The following is a 27375-nucleotide window of genomic DNA, read 5'->3' on the forward strand; positions in this document are numbered from 1 at the left end:
TACCATGCACTGACCACAAAAAATGGAGGCGCCGCAGCTTGAACCCTGGACCTTTCACATGCCAAGCGAACGCTCTACCAACTGAGCTACGCCCCATGCACGACGAAATTGCGCTATTCCCCATTCTTTGCGACTCAGATGCACACGGACACGATGCTTGGTTGGTTTGTATCGGTGAAGGGAGCAGAGTACAAAGGCGCGGACCCGTTCATATACACAAAAGTTCCAAGTAGTTTCGATGCTCTGGTATTACAAATGCAAATTCCGTCTGTTTTTAATGTCTTAAATTGAAAGAGCCGTCACAAATTGCTCCGTTTTCACTCTTTGTCGACAATCATACAGCACCTGAGGTAACAAACACATCTCGAGCCCCATTGTGCACTCCATTATTCATGCCAACTCAGTGCCTCGCTCTTTACTACTGTGTACCAATCTTGTCATCCAACTGCAAAACACTGGGCCACAACAAGTTTCCGCGTCTCCATTGCAATGCGCATACTACGAAACGTTCCCCAAACTTGGCACTCAAACTCGCAGCCGACTTTTCCGACTTTCCACGACGCTCACGCAACGCTCACGATAGTGACAGCATTATTTATAGTTCGACGTCGCGCCAAAGCGAATGAGCACATTTCGCCTACGGCTTAGGCCGCCATCCTACTGTGGCTGCTCGGTGTCTGCAGGCAGCGAGGGTCTGCAAACTTCCTGTGTTCGCACCTATGTCACCTGTGCTTGCTTGTCAGAGACAGACTATCGCAAAACATACAACTCACTCCATGAATTGATTGCTACGGCATCTGTTATCAGCAGTCACAACTAGCAACACCAGTAGCAGCTGTCTGCACGCAATGAATAAGAATGTGCAGTGGGATTTACGTGAACTCGGCGCAAGGCAGATCTTTCCGACATAGGCTTGAGAATCTTACGGGAACACTTGTACTGTTTCTAAATTAAGTGTAGGCGTGGGAGGAGGGTGCTTCCTGCGCACTAATAACAGCACGCTTGTCAATTGTGGATGCTAATCATTCGCTTGTATCTTCCTAGACACATCTGCTGGTTGTGAATTATTCCTCTTGCATGGCAAGGTGCGCATGTAGGTGTGTTAAAAGTTCTGGAGGCACGGGGTATTGATCCCAGTACCTCTCGCATACTAAGCGAGCGCTCTACCATCTGAGCTACGCCCGCCCACCCGAAGACTAATGGTGCTACATACAGCCATATAGACGACACAGACCCTTGCACTCCCATTATTCAGCAGACAAACACTACTCTCTATGTATCCGTTAGGGTGTCTTTCAGGTTTCGTGCATTCTGTATTGAATCGTAGTTGGCCACAATGAAAGTGGCACGTATAACGTCGAAAATAGAATTCGGACACCGCTCTGAGTAAGACCAACGTGTTGTCCACCCTCTAGACTTCACTGAGGTTAAGCCGCGATACCTAAGACAGATCTGCACTCGATGACACCTCGATAACAGCCGGTCCCCACACTTACATCTTGCTCTCCTTACGTCAGTATACATCATATCAGTCTGTGACGCTGGCTTTGCAACATCTTGCGTGCCTTTAGGTTCGCCGCGACCAACACTAACCCTGCACTGACCACAAAAAATGGAGGCGCCGCGGCTTGAACCCTGGACCTTTCACATGCCAAGCGAACGCTCTACCAACTGAGCTACGCCCCATGCACGACCAAACTGCGCTATTCCCCATTCTTTGCGACTCAGATGCGCACGGACACGATGCTTGGTTGGTTTGTAGCGGTGAAGGGAGCAGAGTACAAAGGCGCGGACCCGTTCATATACACAAAAGTTCCAAGTAGTTTCGATGCTCTGGTATTACAAATGCAAATTCCGTCTGTTTTTAACGTCTTAAATTGAAAGAGCCGTCACAAATTGCTCCGTTTTCACTCCTGGTCGACAATCATACAGCACCTGAGGTAACAAACACATCTCGAGCCCCATTGTGCACTCCATTATTCATGCCAACTCAGTGCCTCGCTCTTTACTACTGTGTACCAATCTTGTCGTCCAACTGCAAAACACTGGGCCACAATAAGTTTCCGCGTCTCCATTGCACTGCGCATACTACGAAACGCTCCCCAAACTTGGCACTCACCCTCGCAGCCGACTTTTCCGACTTTCTACGACGCTCACGCTAGTGACAGCATTATTTATAGTTCGACGTCGCGCCAAAGCGAATGAGCACATTTCGCCTACGGCTTAGGCCGCCATCCTACTGTGGCTGCTCGGTGTCTGCAGGCAGCGAGGGTCTGCAAACTTCCTGTGTTCGCACCTATGTCACCTGTGCTTGCTTGTCAGAGACAGACTATCGCAAAACATACAACTCACTCCATGAATTGATTGCTACGGCATCTGTTATCAGCAGTCACAACTAGCAACACCAGTAGCAGCTGACTGCACGCAATGAATAAGAATGTGCAGTGGGATTTACGTGAACTCGGCCCAAGGCAGATCTTTCCGACATAGGCTTGAGAATCTTACAGGAACACTTGTACTGTTTCTAAATTAAGTGTAGGCGTGGGAGGAGGGTGCTTCCTGCGCACTAATAACAGCACGCTTGTCAATTGTGGATGCTAATCATTCGCTTGTATCTTCCTAGACACATCTGCTGGTTGTGAATTATTCCTCTTGCATGGCAAGGTGCGCATGTAGGTGTGTTAAAAGTTCTGGAGGCACTGGGTATTGATCCCAGTACCTCTCACATACTAAGCGAGCGCTCTACTTTCTGAGCTACGCCCGCCCACCCGAAGACTAATGGTGCTACATACAGCCATATAGACGACACAGACCCATGCACTCCCATTATTCAGCAGACAAACACTACTCTCTATGTATCCGTTAGGGTGTCTTTCAGGTTTCGTGCATTCTGTATTGAATCGTAGTTGGCCACAATGAAAGTGGCACGTATAACGTCGAAAATAGAATTCGGACACCGCTCTGAGTAAGACCAACGTGTTGTCCACCCTCTAGACTTCAATGAGGTTAAGCCGCGATACCTAAGACAGATCTGCACTCGATGACACCTCGATAACAGCCGGTCCCCACACTTACATCTTGCTCTCCTTACGTCAGTATACATCATATCAGTCTGTGACGCTGGCTTTGCAACATCTTGCGTGCCTTTAGGTTCGCCGCGACCAACACTTACCATGCACTGACCACAAAAAATGGAGGCGCCGCGGCTTGAACCCTGGACCTTTCACATGCCAAGCGAACGCTCTACCAACTGAGCTACGCCCCATGCACGACCAAACTGTGCTATTCCCCATTCTTTGCGACTCAGATGCGCACGGACACGATGCTTGGTTGGTTTGTAGCGGTGAAGGGAGCAGAGTACAAAGGCGCGGACCCGTTCATATACACAAAAGTTCCAAGTAGTTTCGATGCTCTGGTATTACATATGCAAATTCCGTCTGTTTTTAACGTCTTAAATTTAAAGAGCCGTCACAAATTGCTCCGTTTTCACTCCTGGTCGACAATCATACAGCACCTGAGGTAACAAACACATCTCGAGCCCCATTGTGCACTCCATTATTCATGCCAACTCAGTGCCTCGCTCTTTACTACTGTGTACCAATCTTGTCGTCCAACTGCAAAACACTGGGCCACAACAAGTTTCCGCGTCTCCATTGCACTGCGCATACTACGAAACGCTCCCCAAACTTGGCACTCACCCTCGCAGCCGACTTTTCCGACTTTCTTCGACGCTCACGCTAGTGACAGCATTATTTATAGTTCGACGTCGCGCCAAAGCGAATGAGCACATTTCGCCTACGGCTTAGGCCGCCATCCTACTGTGGCTGCTCGGTGTCTGCAGGCAGCGAGGGTCTGCAAACTTCCTGTGTTCGCACCTATGTCACCTGTGCTTGCTTGTCAGAGACAGACTATCGCAAAACATACAACTCACTCCATGAATTGATTGCTACGGCATCTGTTATCAGCAGTCACAACTAGCAACACCAGTAGCAGCTGACTGCACGCAATGAATAAGAATGTGCAGTGGGATTTACGTGAACTCGGCGCAAGGAAGATCTTTCCGACATAGGCTTGAGAATCTTACAGGAACACTTGTACTGTTTCTAAATTAAGTGTAGGCGTGGGAGGAGGGTGCTTCCTGCGCACTAATAACAGCACGCTTGTCAATTGTGGATGCTAATCATTCGCTTGTATCTTCCTAGACACATCTGCTGGTTGTGAATTATTCCTCTTGCATGGCAAGGTGCGCATGTAGGTGTGTTAAAAGTTCTGGAGGCACTGGGTATTGATCCCAGTACCTCTCGCATACTAAGCGAGTGCTCTACCTTCTGAGCTACGCCCGCCCACCCGAAGACTAATGGTGCTACATACAGCCATATAGACGACACAGACCCATGCACTCCCATTATTCAGCAGACAAACACTACTCTCTATGTATCCGTTAGGGTGTCTTTCAGGTTTCGTGCATTCTGTATTGAATCGTAGTTGGCCACAATGAAAGTGGCACGTATAACGTCGAAAATAGAATTCGGACACCGCTCTGAGTAAGACCAACGTGTTGTCCACCCTCTAGACTTCAATGAGGTTAAGCCGCGATACCTAAGACAGATCTGCACTCGATGACACCTCGATAACAGCCGGTCCCCACACTTACATCTTGCTCTCCTTACGTCAGTATACATCATATCAGTCTGTGACGCTGGCTTTGCAACATCTTGCGTGCCTTTAGGTTCGCCGCGACCAACACTTACCATGCACTGACCACAAAAAATGGAGGCGCCGCGGCTTGAACCCTGGATCTTTCACATGCCAAGCGAACGCTCTACCAACTGAGCTACGCCCCATGCACGACCAAACTGTGCTATTCCCCATTCTTTGCGACTCAGATGCGCACGGACACGATGCTTGGTTGGTTTGTAGCGGTGAAGGGAGCAGAGTACAAAGGCGCGGACCCGTTCATATACACAAAAGTTCCAAGTAGTTTCGATGCTCTGGTATTACATATGCAAATTCCGTCTGTTTTTAACGTCTTAAATTTAAAGAGCCGTCACAAATTGCTCCGTTTTCACTCCTGGTCGACAATCATACAGCACCTGAGGTAACAAACACATCTCGAGCCCCATTGTGCACTCCATTATTCATGCCAACTCAGTGCCTCGCTCTTTACTACTGTGTACCAATCTTGTCATCCAACTGCAAAACACTGGGCCACAACAAGTTTCCGCGTCTCCATTGCAATGCGCATACTACGAAACGTTCCCCAAACTTGGCACTCACCCTCGCAGCCGACTTTTCCGACTTTCCACGACGCTCACGCAACGCTCACGCTAGTGACAGCATTATTTATAGTTCGACGTCGCGCCAAAGCGAATGAGCACATTTCGCCTACGGCTTAGGCCGCCCTCCTACTGTGGCTGCTCGGTGTCTGCAGGCAGCGAGGGTCTGCAAGCTTCCTGTGTTCGCACCTATGTCACCTGTGCTTGCTTGTCAGAGACAGACTATCGCAAAACATACAACTCACTCCATGAATTGATTGCTACGGCATCTGTTATCAGCAGTCACAACTAGCAACACCAGTAGCAGCTGACTGCACGCAATGAATAAGAATGTGCAGTGGGATTTACGTGAACTCGGCGCAAGGCAGATCTTTCCGACATAGGCTTGAGAATCTTACAGGAACACTTGTACTGTTTCTAAATTAAGTGTAGGCGTGGGAGGAGGGTGCTTCCTGCGCACTAATAACAGCACGCTTGTCAATTGTGGATGCTAATCATTCGCTTGTATCTTCCTAGACACATCTGCTGGTTGTGAATTATTCCTCTTGCATGGCAAGGTGCGCATGTAGGTGTGTTAAAAGTTCTGGAGGCACTGGGTGTTGATCCCAGTACCTCTCGCATACTAAGCGAGCGCTCTACCATCTGAGCTACGCCCGCCCACCCAAAGACTAATGGTGCTACATACAGCCATATAGACGACACAGACCCTTGCACTCCCATTATTCAGCAGACAAACACTACTCTCTATGTATCCGTTAGGGTGTCTTTCAGGTTTCGTGCATTCTGTATTGAATCGTAGTTGGCCACAATGAAAGTGGCACGTATAACGTCGAAAATAGAATCCGGACACCGCTCTGAGTAAGACCAACGTGTTGTCCACCCTCTAGACTTCAATGAGGTTAAGCCGCGATACCTAAGACAGATCTGCACTCGGTGACACCTCGATAACAGCCGGTCCCCACACTTACATCTTGCTCTCCTTACGTCAGTATACATCATATCAGTCTGTGACGCTGGCTTTGCAACATCTTGCGTGCCTTTAGGTTCGCCGCGACCAACACTTACCATGCACTGACCACAAAAAATGGAGGCGCCGCGGCTTGAACCCTGGACCTTTCACATGCCAAGCGAACGCTCTACCAACTGAGCTACGCCCCATGCACGACGAAATTGCGCTATTCCCCATTCTTTGCGACTCAGATGCACACGGACACGATGCTTGGTTGGTTTGTAGCGGTGAAGGGAGCAGAGTACAAAGGCGCGGACCCGTTCATATACACAAAAGTTCCAAGTAGTTTCGATGCTCTGGTATTACAAATGCAAATTCCGTCTGTTTTTAATGTCTTAAATTGAAAGAGCCGTCACAAATTGCTCCGTTTTCACTCTTTGTCGACAATCATACAGCACCTGAGGTAACAAACACATCTCGAGCCCCATTGTGCACTCCATTATTCATGCCAACTCAGTGCCTCGCTCTTTACTACTGTGTACCAATCTTGTCATCCAACTGCAAAACACTGGGCCACAACAAGTTTCCGCGTCTCCATTGCAATGCGCATACTACGAAACGTTCCCCAAACTTGGCACTCAAACACGCAGCCGACTTTTCCGACTTTCCACGACGCTCACGCAACGCTCACGATAGTGACAGCATTATTTATAGTTCGACGTCGCGCCAAAGCGAATGAGCACATTTCGCCTACGGCTTAGGCCGCCATCCTACTGTGACTGCTCGGTGTCTGCAGGCAGCGAGGGTCTGCAAACTTCCTGTGTTCGCACCTATGTCACCTGTGCTTGCTTGTCAGAGACAGACTATCGCAAAACATACAACTCACTCCATGAATTGATTGCTACGGCATCTGTTATCAGCAGTCACAACTAGCAACACCAGTAGCAGCTGACTGCACGCAATGAATAAGAATGTGCAGTGGGATTTACGTGAACTCGGCGCAAGGCAGATCTTTCAGACATAGGCTTGAGAATCTTACAGGAACACTTGTACTGTTTCTAAATTAAGTGTAGGCGTGGGAGGAGGGTGCTTCCTGCGCACTAATAACAGCACGCTTGTCAATTGTGGATGCTAATCATTCGCTTGTATCTTCCTAGACACATCTGCTGGTTGTGAATTATTCCTCTTGCATGGCAAGGTGCGCATGTAGGTGTGTTAAAAGTTCTGGAGGCACTGGGTATTGATCCCAGTACCTCTCGCATACTAAGCGAGCGCTCTACCATCTGAGCTACGCCCGCCCACCCAAAGACTAATGGTGCTACATACAGCCATATAGACGACACAGACCCTTGCACTCCCATTATTCAGCAGACAAACACTACTCTCTATGTATCCGTTAGGGTGTCTTTCAGGTTTCGTGCATTCTGTATTGAATCGTAGTTGGCCACAATGAAAGTGGCACGTATAACATCGAAAATAGAATCCGGACACCGCTCTGAGTAAGACCAACGTGTTGTCCACCCTCTAGACTTCAATGAGGTTAAGCCGCGATACCTAAGACAGATCTGCACTCGATGACACCTCGATAACAGCCGGTCCCCACACTTACATCTTGCTCTCCTTACGTCAGTATACATCATATCAGTCTGTGACGCTGGCTTTGCAGCATCTTGCGTGCCTTTAGGTTCGCCGCGACCAACACTTACCATGCACTGACCACAAAAAATGTAGGATCCGCGGATTGAACACTGGACCTTTCACATGCCAAGCGAACGCTCTACCAACTGAGCTACGCCCCATGCACGACGAAATTGCGCTATTCCCCATTCTTTGCGACTCAGATGCACACGGACACGATGCTTGGTTGGTTTGTATCGGTGAAGGGAGCAGAGTACAAAGGCGCGGACCCGTTCATATACACAAAAGTTCCAAGTAGTTTCGATGCTCTGGTATTACAAATGCAAATTCCGTCTGTTTTTAATGTCTTAAATTGAAAGAGCCGTCACAAATTGCTCCGTTTTCACTCTTTGTCGACAATCATACAGCACCTGAGGTAACAAACACATCTCGAGCCCCATTGTGCACTCCATTATTCATGCCAACTCAGTGCCTCGCTCTTTACTACTGTGTACCAATCTTGTCATCCAACTGCAAAACACTGGGCCACAACAAGTTTCCGCGTCTCCATTGCAATGCGCATACTACGAAACGTTCCCCAAACTTGGCACTCAAACTCGCAGCCGACTTTTCCGACTTTCCACGACGCTCACGCAACGCTCACGATAGTGACAGCATTATTTATAGTTCGACGTCGCGCCAAAGCGAATGAGCACATTTCGCCTACGGCTTAGGCCGCCATCCTACTGTGGCTGCTCGGTGTCTGCAGGCAGCGAGGGTCTGCAAACTTCCTGTGTTCGCACCTATGTCACCTGTGCTTGCTTGTCAGAGACAGACTATCGCAAAACATACAACTCACTCCATGAATTGATTGCTACGGCATCTGTTATCAGCAGTCACAACTAGCAACACCAGTAGCAGCTGACTGCACGCAATGAATAAGAATGTGCAGTGGGATTTACGTGAACTCGGCGCAAGGAAGATCTTTCCGACATAGGCTTGAGAATCTTACGGGAACACTTGTACTGTTTCTAAATTAAGTGTAGGCGTGGGAGGAGGGTGCTTCCTGCGCACTAATAACAGCACGCTTGTCAATTGTGGATGCTAATCATTCGCTTGTATCTTCCTAGACACATCTGCTGGTTGTGAATTATTCCTCTTGCATGGCAAGGTGCGCATGTAGGTGTGTTAAAAGTTCTGGAGGCACGGGGTATTGATCCCAGTACCTCTCGCATACTAAGCGAGCGCTCTACCATCTGAGCTACGCCCGCCCACCCGAAGACTAATGGTGCTACATACAGCCATATAGACGACACAGACCCTTGCACTCCCATTATTCAGCAGACAAACACTACTCTCTATGTATCCGTTAGGGTGTCTTTCAGGTTTCGTGCATTCTGTATTGAATCGTAGTTGGCCACAATGAAAGTGGCACGTATAACGTCGAAAATAGAATTCGGACACCGCTCTGAGTAAGACCAACGTGTTGTCCACCCTCTAGACTTCACTGAGGTTAAGCCGCGATACCTAAGACAGATCTGCACTCGATGACACCTCGATAACAGCCGGTCCCCACACTTACATCTTGCTCTCCTTACGTCAGTATACATCATATCAGTCTGTGACGCTGGCTTTGCAACATCTTGCGTGCCTTTAGGTTCGCCGCGACCAACACTAACCCTGCACTGACCACAAAAAATGGAGGCGCCGCGGCTTGAACCCTGGACCTTTCACATGCCAAGCGAACGCTCTACCAACTGAGCTACGCCCCATGCACGACCAAACTGCGCTGTTCCCCATTCTTTGCGACTCAGATGCGCACGGACACGATGCTTGGTTGGTTTGTAGCGGTGAAGGGAGCAGAGTACAAAGGCGCGGACCCGTTCATATACACAAAAGTTCCAAGTAGTTTCGATGCTCTGGTATTACAAATGCAAATTCCGTCTGTTTTTAACGTCTTAAATTGAAAGAGCCGTCACAAATTGCTCCGTTTTCACTCCTGGTCGACAATCATACAGCACCTGAGGTAACAAACACATCTCGAGCCCCATTGTGCACTCCATTATTCATGCCAACTCAGTGCCTCGCTCTTTACTACTGTGTACCAATCTTGTCGTCCAACTGCAAAACACTGGGCCACAATAAGTTTCCGCGTCTCCATTGCACTGCGCATACTACGAAACGCTCCCCAAACTTGGCACTCACCCTCGCAGCCGAATTTTCCGACTTTCTACGACGCTCACGCTAGTGACAGCATTATTTATAGTTCGACGTCGCGCCAAAGCGAATGAGCACATTTCGCCTACGGCTTAGGCCGCCATCCTACTGTGGCTGCTCGGTGTCTGCAGGCAGCGAGGGTCTGCAAACTTCCTGTGTTCGCACCTATGTCACCTGTGCTTGCTTGTCAGAGACAGACTATCGCAAAACATACAACTCACTCCATGAATTGATTGCTACGGCATCTGTTATCAGCAGTCACAACTAGCAACACCAGTAGCAGCTGACTGCACGCAATGAATAAGAATGTGCAGTGGGATTTACGTGAACTCGGCGCAAGGCAGATCTTTCCGACATAGGCTTGAGAATCTTACAGGAACACTTGTACTGTTTCTAAATTAAGTGTAGGCGTGGGAGGAGGGTGCTTCCTGCGCACTAATAACAGCACGCTTGTCAATTGTGGATGCTAATCATTCGCTTGTATCTTCCTAGACACATCTGCTGGTTGTGAATTATTCCTCTTGCATGGCAAGGTGCGCATGTAGGTGTGTTAAAAGTTCTGGAGGCACTGGGTATTGATCCCAGTACCTCTCGCATACTAAGCGAGCGCTCTACCTTCTGAGCTACGCCCGCCCACCCGAAGACTAATGGTGCTACATACAGCCATATAGACGACACAGACCCATGCACTCCCATTATTCAGCAGACAAACACTACTCTCTATGTATCCGTTAGGGTGTCTTTCAGGTTTCGTGCATTCTGTATTGAATCGTAGTTGGCCACAATGAAAGTGGCACGTATAACGTCGAAAATAGAATTCGGACACCGCTCTGAGTAAGACCAACGTGTTGTCCACCCTCTAGACTTCAATGAGGTTAAGCCGCGATACCTAAGACAGATCTGCACTCGATGACACCTCGATAGCAGCCGGTCCCCACACTTACATCTTGCTCTCCTTACGTCAGTATACATCATATCAGTCTGTGACGCTGGCTTTGCAACATCTTGCGTGCCTTTAGGTTCGCCGCGACCAACACTTACCCTGCACTGACCACAAAAAATGGAGGCGCCGCGGCTTGAACCCTGGACCTTTCACATGCCAAGCGAACGCTCTACCAACTGAGCTACGCCCCATGCACGACCAAACTGTGCTATTCCCCATTCTTTGCGACTCAGATGCGCACGGACACGATGCTTGGTTGGTTTGTAGCGGTGAAGGGAGCAGAGTACAAAGGCGCGGACCCGTTCATATACACAAAAGTTCCAAGTAGTTTCGATGCTCTGGTATTACAAATGCAAATTCCGTCTGTTTTTAACGTCTTAAATTTAAAGAGCCGTCACAAATTGCTCCGTTTTCACTCCTGGTCGACAATCATACAGCACCTGAGGTAACAAACACATCTCGAGCCCCATTGTGCACTCCATTATTCATGCCAACTCAGTGCCTCGCTCTTTACTACTGTGTACCAATCTTGTCGTCCAACTGCAAAACACTGGGCCACAATAAGTTTCCGCGTCTCCATTGCACTGCGCATACTACGAAACGCTCCCCAAACTTGGCACTCACCCTCGCAGCCGACTTTTCCGACTTTCCACGACGCTCACGCTAGTGACAGCATTATTTATAGTTCGACGTCGCGCCAAAGCGAATGAGCACATTTCGCCTACGGCTTAGGCCGCCATCCTACTGTGGCTGCTCGGTGTCTGCAGGCAGCGAGGGTCTGCAAACTTCCTGTGTTCGCACCTATGTCACCTGTGCTTGCTTGTCAGAGACAGACTATCGCAAAACATACAACTCACTCCATGAATTGATTGCTACGGCATCTGTTATCAGCAGTCACAACTAGCAAAACCAGTAGCAGCTGACTGCACGCAATGAATAAGAATGTGCAGTGGGATTTACGTGAACTCGGCGCAAGGCAGATCTTTCCGACATAGGCTTGAGAATCTTACAGGAACACTTGTACTGTTTCTAAATTAAGTGTAGGCGTGGGAGGAGGGTGCTTCCTGCGCACTAATAACAGCACGCTTGTCAATTGTGGATGCTAATCATTCGCTTGTATCTTCCTAGACACATCTGCTGGTTGTGAATTATTCCTCTTGCATGGCAAGGTGCGCATGTAGGTGTGTTAAAAGTTCTGGAGGCACTGGGTATTGATCCCAGTACCTCTCGCATACTAAGCGAGCGCTCTACCATCTGAGCTACGCCCGCCCACCCGAAGACGAATGGTGCTACATACAGCCATATAGACGACACAGACCCTTGCACTCCCATTATTCAGCAGACAAACACTACTCTCTATGTATCCGTTAGGGTGTCTTTCAGGTTTCGTGCATTCTGTATTGAATCGTAGTTGGCCACAATGAAAGTGGCACGTATAACGTCGAAAATAGAATTCGGACACCGCTCTGAGTAAGACCAACGTGTTGTCCACCCTCTAGACTTCAATGAGGTTAAGCCGCGATACCTAAGACAGATCTGCACTCGATGACACCTCGATAACAGCCGGTCCCCACACTTACATCTTGCTCTCCTTACGTCAGTATACATCATATCAGTCTGTGACGCTGGCTTTGCAACATCTTGCGTGCCTTTAGGTTCGCCGCGACCAACACTTACCATGCACTGACCACAAAAAATGGAGGCGCCGCGGCTTGAACCCTGGACCTTTCACATGCCAAGCGAACGCTCTGCCAACTGAGCTACGCCCCATGCACGACCAAACTGCGCTATTCCCCATTCTTTGCGACTCAGATGCGCACGGACACGATGCTTGGTTGGTTTGTAGCGGTGAAGGGAGCAGAGTACAAAGGCGCGGACCCGTTCATATACACAAAAGTTCCAAGTAGTTTCGATGCTCTGGTATTACATATGCAAATTCCGTCTGTTTTTAACGTCTTAAATTGAATGAGCCGTCACAAATTGCTCCGTTTTCACTCCTGGTCGACAATCATACAGCACCTGAGGTAACAAACACATCTCGAGCCCCATTGTGCACTCCATTATTCATGCCAACTCAGTGCCTCGCTCTTTACTACTGTGTACCAATCTTGTCGTCCAACTGCAAAACACTGGGCCACAATAAGTTTCCGCGTCTCCATTGCACTGCGCATACTACGAAACGCTCCCCAAACTTGGCAATCACCCTCGCAGTCGACTTTTCCGACTTTCCACGACGCTCACGCTAGTGACAGCATTATTTATAGTTCGACGTCGCGCCAAAGCGAATGAGCACATTTCGCCTACGGCTTAGGCCGCCATCCTACTGTGGCTGCTCGGTGTCTGCAGGCAGCGAGGGTCTGCAAACTTCCTGTGTTCGCACCTATGTCACCTGTGCTTGCTTGTCAGAGACAGACTATCGCAAAACATACAACTCACTCCATGAATTGTTTGCTACGGCATCTGTTATCAGCAGTCACAACTAGCAACACCAGTAGCAGCTGACTGCACGCAATGAATAAGAATGTGCAGTGGGATTTACGTGAACTCGGCGCAAGGCAGATCTTTCCGACATAGGCTTGAGAATCTTACGGGAACACTTGTACTGTTTCTAAATTAAGTGTAGGCGTGGGAGGAGGGTGCTTCCTGCGCACTAATAACAGCACGCTTGTCAATTGTGGATGCTAATCATTCGCTTGTATCTTCCTAGACACATCTGCTGGTTGTGAATTATTCCTCTTGCATGGCATGGTGCGCATGTAGGTGTGTTAAAAGTTCTGGAGGCACTGGGTATTGATCCCAGTACCTCTCGCATACTAAGCGAGCGCTCTACCATCTGAGCTACGCCCGCCCACCCGAAGACTAATGGTGCTACATACAGCCATATAGACGACACAGACCCTTGCACTCCCATTATTCAGCAGACAAACACCACTCTCTATGTATCCGTTAGGGTGTCTTTCAGGTTTCGTGCATTCTGTATTGAATCGTAGTTGGCCACAATGAAAGTGGCACGTATAACGTCGAAAATAGAATTCGGACACCGCTCTGAGTAAGACCAACGTGTTGTCCACCCTCTAGACTTCAATGAGGTTAAGCCGCGATACCTAAGACAGATCTGCACTCGATGACACCTCGATAACAGCCGGTCCCCACACTTACATCTTGCTCTCCTTACGTCAGTATACATCATATCAGTCTGTGACGCTGGCTTTGCAACATCTTGCGTGCCTTTAGGTTCGCCGCGACCAACACTTACCATGCACTGACCACAAAAAATGGAGGCGCCGCGGCTTGAACCCTGGACCTTTCACATGCCAAGCGAACGCTCTGCCAACTGAGCTACGCCCCATGCACGACCAAACTGCGCTATTCCCCATTCTTTGCGACTCAGATGCGCACGGACACGATGCTTGGTTGGTTTGTAGCGGTGAAGGGAGCAGAGTACAAAGGCGCGGACCCGTTCATATACACAAAAGTTCCAAGTAGTTTCGATGCTCTGGTATTACATATGCAAATTCCGTCTGTTTTTAACGTCTTAAATTGAATGAGCCGTCACAAATTGCTCCGTTTTCACTCCTGGTCGACAATCATACAGCACCTGAGGTAACAAACACATCTCGAGCCCCATTGTGCACTCCATTATTCATGCCAACTCAGTGCCTCGCTCTTTACTACTGTGTACCAATCTTGTCGTCCAACTGCAAAACACTGGGCCACAATAAGTTTCCGCGTCTCCATTGCACTGCGCATACTACGAAACGCTCCCCAAACTTGGCAATCACCCTCGCAGTCGACTTTTCCGACTTTCCACGACGCTCACGCTAGTGACAGCATTATTTATAGTTCGACGTCGCGCCAAAGCGAATGAGCACATTTCGCCTACGGCTTAGGCCGCCATCCTACTGTGGCTGCTCGGTGTCTGCAGGCAGCGAGGGTCTGCAAACTTCCTGTGTTCGCACCTATGTCACCTGTGCTTGCTTGTCAGAGACAGACTATCGCAAAACATACAACTCACTCCATGAATTGTTTGCTACGGCATCTGTTATCAGCAGTCACAACTAGCAACACCAGTAGCAGCTGACTGCACGCAATGAATAAGAATGTGCAGTGGGATTTACGTGAACTCGGCGCAAGGCAGATCTTTCCGACATAGGCTTGAGAATCTTACGGGAACACTTGTACTGTTTCTAAATTAAGTGTAGGCGTGGGAGGAGGGTGCTTCCTGCGCACTAATAACAGCACGCTTGTCAATTGTGGATGCTAATCATTCGCTTGTATCTTCCTAGACACATCTGCTGGTTGTGAATTATTCCTCTTGCATGGCATGGTGCGCATGTAGGTGTGTTAAAAGTTCTGGAGGCACTGGGTATTGATCCCAGTACCTCTCGCATACTAAGCGAGCGCTCTACCATCTGAGCTACGCCCGCCCACCCGAAGACTAATGGTGCTACATACAGCCATATAGACGACACAGACCCTTGCACTCCCATTATTCAGCAGACAAACACCACTCTCTATGTATCCGTTAGGGTGTCTTTCAGGTTTCGTGCATTCTGTATTGAATCGTAGTTGGCCACAATGAAAGTGGCACGTATAACGTCGAAAATAGAATTCGGACACCGCTCTGAGTAAGACCAACGTGTTGTCCACCCTCTAGACTTCAATGAGGTTAAGCCGCGATACCTAAGACAGATCTGCACTCGATGACACCTCGATAACAGCCGGTCCCCACACTTACATCTTGCTCTCCTTACGTCAGTATACATCATATCAGTCTGTGACGCTGGCTTTGCAACATCTTGCGTGCCTTTAGGTTCGCCGCGACCAACACTTACCATGCACTGACCACAAAAAATTTAGGCGCCGCGGCTTGAACCCTGGACCTTTCACATGCCAAGCGAACGCTCTACCAACTGAGCTACGCCCCATGCACGACCAAACTGCGCTATTCCCCATTCTTTGCGACTCAGATGCGCACGGACACGATGCTTGGTTGGTTTGTAGCGGTGAAGGGAGCAGAGTACAAAGGCGCGGACCCGTTCATATACACAAAAGTTCCAAGTAGTTTCGATGCTCTGGTATTACAAATGCAAATTCCGTCTGTTTTTAACGTCTTAAATTGAAAGAGCCGTCACAAATTGCTCCGTTTTCACTCCTGGTCGACAATCATACAGCACCTGAGGTAACAAACACATCTCGAGCCCCATTGTGCACTCCATTATTCATGCCAACTCAGTGCCTCGCTCTTTACTACTGTGTACCAATCTTGTCGTCCAACTGCAAAACACTGGGCCACAATAAGTTTCCGCGTCTCCATTGCACTGCGCATACTACGAAACGCTCCCCAAACTTGGCACTCACCCTCGCAGCCGACTTTTCCGACTTTCCACGACGCTCACGCAACGCTCACGCTAGTGACAGCATTATTTATAGTTCGACGTCGCGCCAAAGCGAATGAGCACATTTCGCCTACGGCTTAGGCCGCCATCCTACTGTGGCTGCTCGGTGTCCGCAGGCAGCGAGGGTCTGTAAACTTCCTGTGTTCGCACCTATGTCACCTGTGCTTGCTTGTCAGAGACAGACTATCGCAAAACATACAACTCACTCCATGAATTGATTGCTACGGCATCTGTTATCAGCAGTCACAACTAGCAACACCAGTAGCAGCTGACTGAACGCAATGAATAAGAATTTGCAGTGGGATTTACGTGAACTCGGCGCAAGGCAGATCTTTCCGACATAGGCTTGAGAATCTTACGGGAACACTTGTACTGTTTCTAAATTAAGTGTAGGCGTGGGAGGAGGGTGCTTCCTGCGCACTAATAACAGCACGCTTGTCAATTGTGGATGCTAATCATTCGCTTGTATCTTCCTAGACACATCTGCTGGTTGTGAATTATTCCTTTTGCATGGCAAGGTGCGCATGTAGGTGTGTTAAAAGTTCTGGAGGCACTGGGTATTGATCCCAGTACCTCTCGCATACTAAGCGAGCGCTCTACCATCTGAGCTACGCCCGCCCACCCGAAGACAAATGGTGCTACATACAGCCATATAGACGACACAGACCCTTGCACTCCCATTATTCAGCAGACAAACACTACTCTCTATGTATCCGTTAGGGTGTCTTTCAGGTTTCGTGCATTCTGTATTGAATCGTAGTTGGCCACAATGAAGGTGGCACGTATAACGTCAAAAATAGAATTCGGACACCGCTCTGAGTAAGACCAACGTGTTGTCCACCCTCTAGACTTCAATGAGGTTAAGCCGTGATACCTAAGACAGATCTGCACTCGATGACACCTCGATAACAGCCGGTCCCCACACTTACATCTTGCTCTCCTTACGTCAGTATACATCATATCAGACTGTGACGCTGGCTTTGCAACATCTTGCGTGCCTTTAGGTTCGCCGCGACCAACACTTACCATGCACTGACCACAAAAAATGGAGGCGCCGCGGCTTGAACCCTGGACCTTTCACATGCCAAGCGAACGCTCTACCAACTGAGCTACGCCCCATGCACGACCAAACTGCGCTATTCCCCATTCTTTGCGAGTCAGATGCGCACGGACACGATGCTTGGTTGGTTTGTAGCGGTGAAGGGAGCAGAGTACAAAGGCGCGGACCCGTTCATATACACAAAAGTTCCAAGTAGTTTCGATGCTCTGGTATTACATATGCAAATTCCGTCTGTTTTTAACGTCTTAAATTGAAAGAGCCGTCACAAATTGCTCCGTTTTCACTCCTGGACGACAATCATACAGCACCTGAGGTAACAAACACATCTCGAGCCCCATTGTGCACTCCATTATTCATGCCAACTCAGTGCCTCGCTCTTTACTACTGTGTACCAATCTTGTCATCCAACTGCAAAACACTGGGCCACAACAAGTTTCCGCGTCTCCATTGCAATGCGCATACTACGAAACGTTCCCCAAACTTGGCACTCACCCTCGCAGCCGACTTTTCCGACTTTCCACGACGCTCACGCTAGTGACAGCATTATTTATAGTTCGACGTCGCGCCAAAGCGAATGAGCACATTTCGCCTACGGCTTAGGCCGCCCTCCTACTGTGGCTGCTCTGTGTCTGCAGGCAGCGAGGGTCTGCATGCTTCCTGTGTTCGCACCTATGTCACCTGTGCTTGCTTGTCAGAGACAGACTATCGCAAAACATACAACTCACTCCATGAATTGATTGCTACGGCATCTGTTATCAGCAGTCACAACTAGCAACACCAGTAGCAGCTGACTGCACGCAAAGAATAGGAATGTGCAGTGGGATTTACGTGAACTCGGCGCAAGGCAGATCTTTCCGACATAGGCTTGAGAATCTTACGGGAACACTTGTACTGTTTCTAAATTAAGTGTAGGCGTGGGAGGAGGGTGCTTCCTGCGCACTAATAACAGCACGCTTGTCAATTGTGGATGCTAATCATTCGCTTGTATCTTCCTAGACACATCTGCTGGTTGTGAATTATTCCTCTTGCATGGCAAGGTGCGCATGTAGGTGTGTTAAAAATTCTGGAGGCACTGGGTATTGATCCCAGTACCTCTCGCATACTAAGCGTGCGCTCTACCACCTGAGCTACGCCCGCCCCCCCGAAGAATAATAGTGCTACATACAGCCATATAGACGACACAGACCCTTGCACTCCCATTATTCAGCAGACAAACACTACTCTCTATGTATCCGTTAGGGTGTCTTTCAGGTTTCGTGCATTCTGTATTGAATCGTAGTTGGCCACAATGAAAGTGGCACGTATAACGTCGAAAATAGAATTCGGACACCGCTCTGAGTAAGACCAACGTGTTGTCCACCCTCTAGACTTCAATGAGGTTAAGCCGCGATACCTAAGACAGATCTGCACTCGATGACACCTCGATAACAGCCGGTCCCCACACTTACATCTTGCTCTCCTTACGTCAGTATACATCATATCAGTCTGTGACGCTGGCTTTGCAACATCTTGCGTGCCTTTAGGTTCGCCGCGACCAACACTTACCATGCACTGACCACAAAAAATGGAGGCGCCGCGGCTTGAACCCTGGACCTTTCACATGCCAAGCGAACGCTCTACCAACTGAGCTACGCCCCTTGCACGACGAAACTGCGCTATTCCCCATTCTTTGCGACTCAGATGCACACGGACACGATGGTTGGTTGGTTTGTAGCGGTGAAGGGAGCAGAGTACAAAGGCGCGGACCCGTTCATATACACAAAAGTTCCAAGTAGTTTCGATGCTCTGGTATTACAAATGCAAATTCCGTCTGTTTTTAACGTCTTAAATTGAAAGAGCCGTCACAAATTGCTCCGTTTTCACTCTTTGTCGACAATCATACAGCACCTGAGGTATCAAACACATCTCGAGCCCCATTGTGCACTCCATTATTCATGCCAACTCAGTGCCTCGCTCTTTGCTACTGTGTACCAATCTTGTCATCCAACTGCAAAACACTGGGCCACAACAAGTTTCCGCGGCTCCATTGCAATGCGCATACTACGAAACGTTCCCCAAACTTGGCACTCACCCTCGCAGCCGACTTTTCCGACTTTCCACGACGCTCACGCTAGTGACAGCATTATTTATAGTTCGACGTCGCGCCAAAGCGAATGAGCACATTTCGCCTACGGCTTAGGCCGCCCTCCTACTGTGGCTGCTCTGTGTCTGCAGGCAGCGAGGGTCTGCATGCTTCCTGTGTTCGCACCTATGTCACCTGTGCTTGCTTGTCAGAGACAGACTATCGCAAAACATACAACTCACTCCATGAATTGATTGCTACGGCATCTGTTATCAGCAGTCACAACTAGCAACACCAGTAGCAGCTGACTGCACGCAAAGAATAGGAATGTGCAGTGGGATTTACGTGAACTCGGCGCAAGGCAGATCTTTCCGACATAGGCTTGAGAATCTTACGGGAACACTTGTACTGTTTCTAAATTAAGTGTAGGCGTGGGAGGAGGGTGCTTCCTGCGCACTAATAACAGCACGCTTGTCAATTGTGGATGCTAATCATTCGCTTGTATCTTCCTAGACACATCTGCTGGTTGTGAATTATTCCTCTTGCATGGCAAGGTGCGCATGTAGGTGTGTTAAAAATTCTGGAGGCACTGGGTATTGATCCCAGTACCTATCGCATACTAAGCGTGCGCTCTACCATCTGAGCTACGCCCGCCCCCCCGAAGACTAATGGTGCTACATACAGCCATATAGACGACACAGACCCTTGCACTCCCATTATTCAGCAGACAAACACTACTCTCTATGTATCCGTTAGGGTGTCTTTCAGGTTTCGTGCATTCTGTATTGAATCGTAGTTGGCCACAATGAAAGTGGCACGTATAACGTCGAAAATAGAATTCGGACACCGCTCTGAGTAAGACCAACGTGTTGTCCACCCTCTAGACTTCAATGAGGTTAAGCCGCGATACCTAAGACAGATCTGCACTCGATGACACCTCGATAACAGCCGGTCCCCACACTTACATCTTGCTCTCCTTACGTCAGTATACATCATATCAGTCTGTGACGCTGGCTTTGCAACATCTTGCGTGCCTTTAGGTTCGCCGCGACCAACACTTACCATGCACTGACCACAAAAAATGGAGGCGCCGCGGCTTGAACCCTGGACCTTTCACATGCCAAGCGAACGCTCTACCAACTGAGCTACGCCCCTTGCACGACGAAACTGCGCTATTCCCCATTCTTTGCGACTCAGATGCACACGGACACGATGGTTGGTTGGTTTGTAGCGGTGAAGGGAGCAGAGTACAAAGGCGCGGACCCGTTCATATACACAAAAGTTCCAAGTAGTTTCGATGCTCTGGTATTACAAATGCAAATTCCGTCTGTTTTTAACGTCTTAAATTGAAAGAGCCGTCACAAATTGCTCCGTTTTCACTCTTTGTCGACAATCATACAGCACCTGAGGTATCAAACACATCTCGAGCCCCATTGTGCACTCCATTATTCATGCCAACTCAGTGCCTCGCTCTTTGCTACTGTGTACCAATCTTGTCATCCAACTGCAAAACACTGGGCCACAACAAGTTTCCGCGTCTCCATTGCAATGCGCATACTACGAAACGTTCCCCAAACTTGGCACTCACCCTCGCAGCCGACTTTTCCGACTTTCCACGACGCTCACGCTAGTGACAGCATTATTTATAGTTCGACGTCGCGCCAAAGCGAATGAGCACATTTCGCCTACGGCTTAGGCCGCCCTCCTACTGTGGCTGCTCTGTGTCTGCAAGCAGCGAGGGTCTGCATGCTTCCTGTGTTCGCACCTATGTCACCTGTGCTTGCTTGTCAGAGACAGACTATCGCAAAACATACAACTCACTCCATGAATTGATTGCTACGGCATCTGTTATCAGCAGTCACAACTAGCACCACCAGTAGCAGCTGACTGCACGCAAAGAATAGGAATGTGCAGTGGGATTTACGTGAACTCGGCGCAAGGCAGATCTTTCCGACATAGGCTTGAGAATCTTACGGGAACACTTGTACTGTTTCTAAATTAAGTGTAGGCGTGGGAGGAGGGTGCTTCCTGCGCACTAATAACAGCACGCTTGTCAATTGTGGATGCTAATCATTCGCTTGTATCTTCCTAGACACATCTGCTGGTTGTGAATTATTCCTCTTGCATGGCAAGGTGCGCATGTAGGTGTGTTAAAAATTCTGGAGGCACTGGGTATTGATCCCAGTACCTATCGCATACTAAGCGTGCGCTCTACCATCTGAGCTACGCCCGCCCCCCCGAAGACTAATGGTGCTACATACAGCCATATAGACGACACAGACCCTTGCACTCCCATTATTCAGCAGACAAACACTACTCTCTATGTATCCGTTAGGGTGTCTTTCAGGTTTCGTGCATTCTGTATTGAATCGTAGTTGGCCACAATGAAAGTGGCACGTATAACGTCGAAAATAGAATTCGGACACCGCTCTGAGTAAGACCAACGTGTTGTCCACCCTCTAGACTTCAATGAGGTTAAGCCGCGATACCTAAGACAGATCTGCACTCGATGACACCTCGATAACAGCCGGTCCCCACACTTACATCTTGCTCTCCTTACGTCAGTATACATCATATCAGTCTGTGACGCTGGCTTTGCAACATCTTGCGTGCCTTTAGGTTCGCCGCGACCAACACGTACCATGCACTGACCACTAAAAATGGAGGCGCCGCGGCTTGAACCCTGGACCTTTCACATGCCAAGCGAACGCTCTACCAACTGAGCTACGCCCCATGCACGACCAAACTGCGCTATTCCCCATTCTTTGCGACTCAGATGCGCACGGACACGATGGTTGGTTGGTTTGTAGCGGTGAAGGGAGCAGAGTACAAAGGCGCGGACCCGTTCATATACACAAAAGTTCCAAGTAGTTTCGATGCTCTGGTATTACAAATGCAAATTCCGTCTGTTTTTAACGTCTTAAATTGAAAGAGCCGTCACAAATTGCTCCGTTTTCACTCCTGGTCGACAATCATACAGCACCTGAGGTAACAAACACATCTCGAGCCCCATTGTGCACTCCATTATTCATGCCAACTCAGTGCCTCGCTCTTTACTACTGTGTACCAATCTTGTCGTCCAACTGCAAAACACTGGGCCACAATAAGTTTCCGCGTCTCCATTGCACTGCGCATACTACGAAACGCTCCCCAAACTTGGCACTCACCCTCGCAGCCGACTTTTCCGACTTTCCACGACGCTCACGCAACGCTCACGTTAGTGACAGCATTATTTATAGTTCGACGTCGCGCCAAAGCGAATGAGCACATTTCGCCTACGGCTTAGGCCGCCATCCTACTGTGGCTGCTCGGTGTCTGCAGGCAGCGAGGGTCTGCAAACTTCCTGTGTTCGCACCTATGTCACCTGTGCTTGCTTGTCAGAGACAGACTATCGCAAAACATACAACTCACTCCATGAATTGATTGCTACGGCATCTGTTATCAGCAGTCACAACTAGCAACACCAGTAGCAGCTGACTGAACGCAATGAATAAGAATGTGCAGTGGGATTTACGTGAACTCGGCGCAAGGAAGATCTTTCCGACATGGGCTTGAGAATCTTACGGGAACACTTGTACTGTTTCTAAATTAAGTGTAGGCGTGGGAGGAGGGTGCTTCCTGCGCACTAATAACAGCACGCTTGTCAATTGTGGATGCTAATCATTCGCTTGTATCTTCCTAGACACATCTGCTGGTTGTGAATTATTCCTCTTGCATGGCAAGGTGCGCATGTAGGTGTGTTAAAAGTTCTGGAGGCACTGGGTATTGATCCCAGTACCTCTCGCATACTAAGCGAGCGCTCTACCATCTGAGCTACGCCCGCCCACCCGAAGACTAATGGTGCTACATACAGCCATATAGACGACACAGACCCTTGCACTCCCATTATTCAGCAGACAAACACTACTCTCTATGTATCCGTTAGGGTGTCTTTCAGGTTTCGTGCATTCTGTATTGAATCGTAGTTGGCCACAATGAAGGTGGCACGTATAACGTCAAAAATAGAATTCGGACACCGCTCTGAGTAAGACCAACGTGTTGTCCACCCTCTAGACTTCAATGAGGTTAAGCCGCGATACCTAAGACAGATCTGCACTCGATGACACCTCGATAACAGCCGGTCCCCACACTTACATCTTGCTCTCCTTACGTCAGTATACATCATATCAGTCTGTGACGCTGGCTTTGCAACATCTTGCGCGCCTTTAGGTTCGCCGCGACCAACACTTACCATGCACTGACCACAAAAAATGGAGGCGCCGCGGCTTGAACCCTGGTCCTTTCACATGCCAAGCGAACGCTCTACCAACTGAGCTACGCCCCATGCACGACCAAACTGCGCTATTCCCCATTCTTTGCGACTCAGATGCGCACGGACACGATGCTTGGTTGGTTTGTAGCGGTGAAGGGAGCAGAGTACAAAGGCGCGGACCCGTTCATATACACAAAAGTTCCAAGTAGTTTCGATGCTCTGGTATTACAAATGCAAATTCCGTCTGTTTATAACGTCTTAAATTGAAAGATCCGTCACAAATTGCTCCGTTTTCACTCCTGGTCGACAATCATACAGCACCTGAGGTAACAAACACATCTCGAGCCCCATTGTGCACTCCATTATTCATGCCAACTCAGTGCCTCGCTCTTTACTACTGTGTACCAATCTTGTCATCCAACTGCAAAACACTGGGCCACAACAAGTTTCCGCGTCTCCATTGCAATGCGCATACTACGAAACGTTCCCCAAATTTGGCACTCACCCTCGCAGCCGACTTTTCCGACTTTCCACGACGCTCACGCAACGCTCACGCTAGTGACAGCATTATTTATAGTTCGACGTCGCGCCAAAGCGAATGAGCACATTTCGCCTACGGCTTAGGCCGCCCTCCTACTGTGGCTGCTCGGTGTCTGCAGGCAGCGAGGGTCTGCAAGCTTCCTGTGTTCGCACCTATGTCACCTGTGCTTGCTTGTCAGAGACAGACTATCGCAAAACATACAACTCACTCCATGAATTGATTGCTACGGCATCTGATATCAGCAGTCACAACTAGCAACACCAGTAGCAGCTGACTGCACGCAATGAATAAGAATGTGCAGTGGGATTTACGTGAACTCGGCGCAAGGCAGATCTTTCCGACATAGGCTTGAGAATCTTACAGGAACACTTGTACTGTTTCTAAATTAAGTGTAGGCGTGGGAGGAGGGTGCTTCCTGCGCACTAATAACAGCACGCTTGTCAATTGTGGATGCTAATCATTCGCTTGTATCTTCCTAGACACATCTGCTGGTTGTGAATTATTCCTCTTGCATGGCAAGGTGCGCATGTAGGTGTGTTAAAAGTTCTGGAGGCACTGGGTATTGATCCCAGTACCTCTCGCATACTAAGCGAGCGCTCTACCATCTGAGCTACGCCCGCCCACCCGAAGACTAATGGTGCTACATACAGCCATATAGACGACACAGACCCTTGCACTCCCATTATTCAGCAGACAAACACTACTCTCTATGTATCCGTTAGGGTGTCTTTCAGGTTTCGTGCATTCTGTATTGAATCGTAGTTGGCCACAATGAAGGTGGCACGTATAACGTCAAAAATAGAATTCGGACACCGCTCTGAGTAAGACCAACGTGTTGTCCACCCTCTAGACTTCAATGAGGTTAAGCCGCGATACCTAAGACAGATCTGCACTCGATGACACCTCGATAACAGCCGGTCCCCACACTTACATCTTGCTCTCCTTACGTCAGTATACATCATATCAGTCTGTGACGCTGGCTTTGCAACATCTTGCGCGCCTTTAGGTTCGCCGCGACCAACACTTACCATGCACTGACCACAAAAAATGGAGGCGCCGCGGCTTGAACCCTGGACCTTTCACATGCCAAGCGAACGCTCTACCAACTGAGCTACGCCCCATGCACGACCAAACTGCGCTATTCCCCATTCTTTGCGACTCAGATGCGCACGGACACGATGCTTGGTTGGTTTGTAGCGGTGAAGGGAGCAGAGTACAAAGGCGCGGACCCGTTCATATACACAAAAGTTCCAAGTAGTTTCGATGCTCTGGTATTACAAATGCAAATTCCGTCTGTTTTTAACGTCTTAAATTGAAAGAGCCGTCACAAATTGCTCCGTTTTCACTCCTGGTCGACAATCATACAGCACCTGAGGTAACAAACACATCTCGAGCCCCATTGTGCACTCCATTATTCATGCCAACTCAGTGCCTCGCTCTTTACTACTGTGTACCAATCTTGTCATCCAACTGCAAAACACTGGGCCACAACAAGTTTCCGCGTCTCCATTGCAATGCGCATACTACGAAACGTTCCCCAAATTTGGCACTCACCCTCACAGCCGACTTTTCCGACTTTCCACGACGCTCACGCAACGCTCACGCTAGTGACAGCATTATTTATAGTTCGACGTCGCGCCAAAGCGAATGAGCACATTTCGCCTACGGCTTAGGCCGCCCTCCTACTGTGGCTGCTCGGTGTCTGCAGGCAGCGAGGGTCTGCAAGCTTCCTGTGTTCGCACCTATTTCACCTGTGCTTGCTTGTCAGAGACAGACTATCGCAAAACATACAACTCACTCCATGAATTGATTGCTACGGCATCTGATATCAGCAGTCACAACTAGCAACACCAGTAGCAGCTGACTGCACGCAATGAATAAGAATGTGCAGTGGGATTTACGTGAACTCGGCGCAAGGCAGATCTTTCCGACATAGGCTTGAGAATCTTACAGGAACACTTGTACTGTTTCTAAATTAAGTGTAGGCGTGGGAGGAGGGTGCTTCCTGCGCACTAATAAAAGCACGCTTGTCAATTGTGGATGCTAATCATTCGCTTGTATCTTCCTAGACACATCTGCTGGTTGTGAATTATTCCTCTTGCATGGCAAGGTGCGCATGTAGGTGTGTTAAAAGTTCTGGAGGCACTGGGTATTGATCCCAGTACCTCTCGCATACTAAGCGAGCGCTCTACCATCTGAGATACGCCCGCCCACCCAAAGACTAATGGTGCTACATACAGCCATATAGACGACACAGACCCTTGCACTCCCATTATTCAGCAGACAAACACTACTCTCTATGTATCCGTTAGGGTGTCTTTCAGGTTTCGTGCATTCTGTATTGAATCGTAGTTGGCCACAATGAAAGTGGCACGTATAACGTCGAAAATAGAATTCGGACACCGCTCTGAGTAAGACCAACGTGTTGTCCACCCTCTAGACTTCAATGAGGTTAAGCCGCGATACCTAAGACAGATCTGCACTCGATGACACCTCGATAACAGCCGGTCCCCACACTTACATCTTGCTCTCCTTACGTCAGTATACATCATATCAGTCTGTGACGCTGGCTTTGCAACATCTTGCGTGCCTTTAGGTTCGCCGCGACCAACACTTACCATGCACTGACCACAAAAAATGGAGGCGCCGCGGCTTGAACCCTGGACCTTTCACATGCCAAGCGAACGCTCTACCAACTGAGCTACGCCCCATGCACGACGAAACTGCGCTATTCCCCATTCTTTGCGACTCAGATGCACACGGACACGATGCTTGGTTGGTTTGTAGCGGTGAAGGGAGCAGAGTACAAAGGCGCGGACGCGTTCATATACACAAAAGTTCCAAGTAGTTTCGATGCTCTGGTATTACAAATGCAAATTCCGTCTGTTTATAACGTCTTAAATTGAAAGAGCCGTCACAAATTGCTCCGTTTTCACTCTTTGTCGACAATCATACAGCACCTGAGGTAACAAACACATCTCGAGCCCCATTGTGCACTCCATTATTCATGCCAACTCAGTGCCTCGCTCTTTACTACTGTGTACCAATCTTGTCATCCA

General features: G+C 48.9%; 2 non-coding genes across 2 annotated transcripts; both read right to left on the reverse strand.

The window, feature by feature from the left end:
* Positions 1–19026: 19026 nt before the first annotated feature.
* Positions 19027–19099, reverse strand: Trnaa-ggc (transfer RNA alanine (anticodon GGC)). Its single transcript has one exon. It is a non-coding gene; the product is annotated as a tRNA-Ala (tRNA).
* A 1506-nt stretch (positions 19100–20605) lies between these two features.
* Trnaa-ggc (transfer RNA alanine (anticodon GGC)) lies at positions 20606–20678 on the reverse strand. The gene has a single exon. It is a non-coding gene; the product is annotated as a tRNA-Ala (tRNA).
* Positions 20679–27375: the final 6697 nt, after the last annotated feature.

This window comes from Schistocerca gregaria, unplaced genomic scaffold (genome assembly GCF_023897955.1).
Source record: "Schistocerca gregaria isolate iqSchGreg1 unplaced genomic scaffold, iqSchGreg1.2 ptg000174l, whole genome shotgun sequence".
In the NCBI taxonomy this organism is placed as follows: domain Eukaryota; kingdom Metazoa; phylum Arthropoda; class Insecta; order Orthoptera; family Acrididae; genus Schistocerca; species Schistocerca gregaria.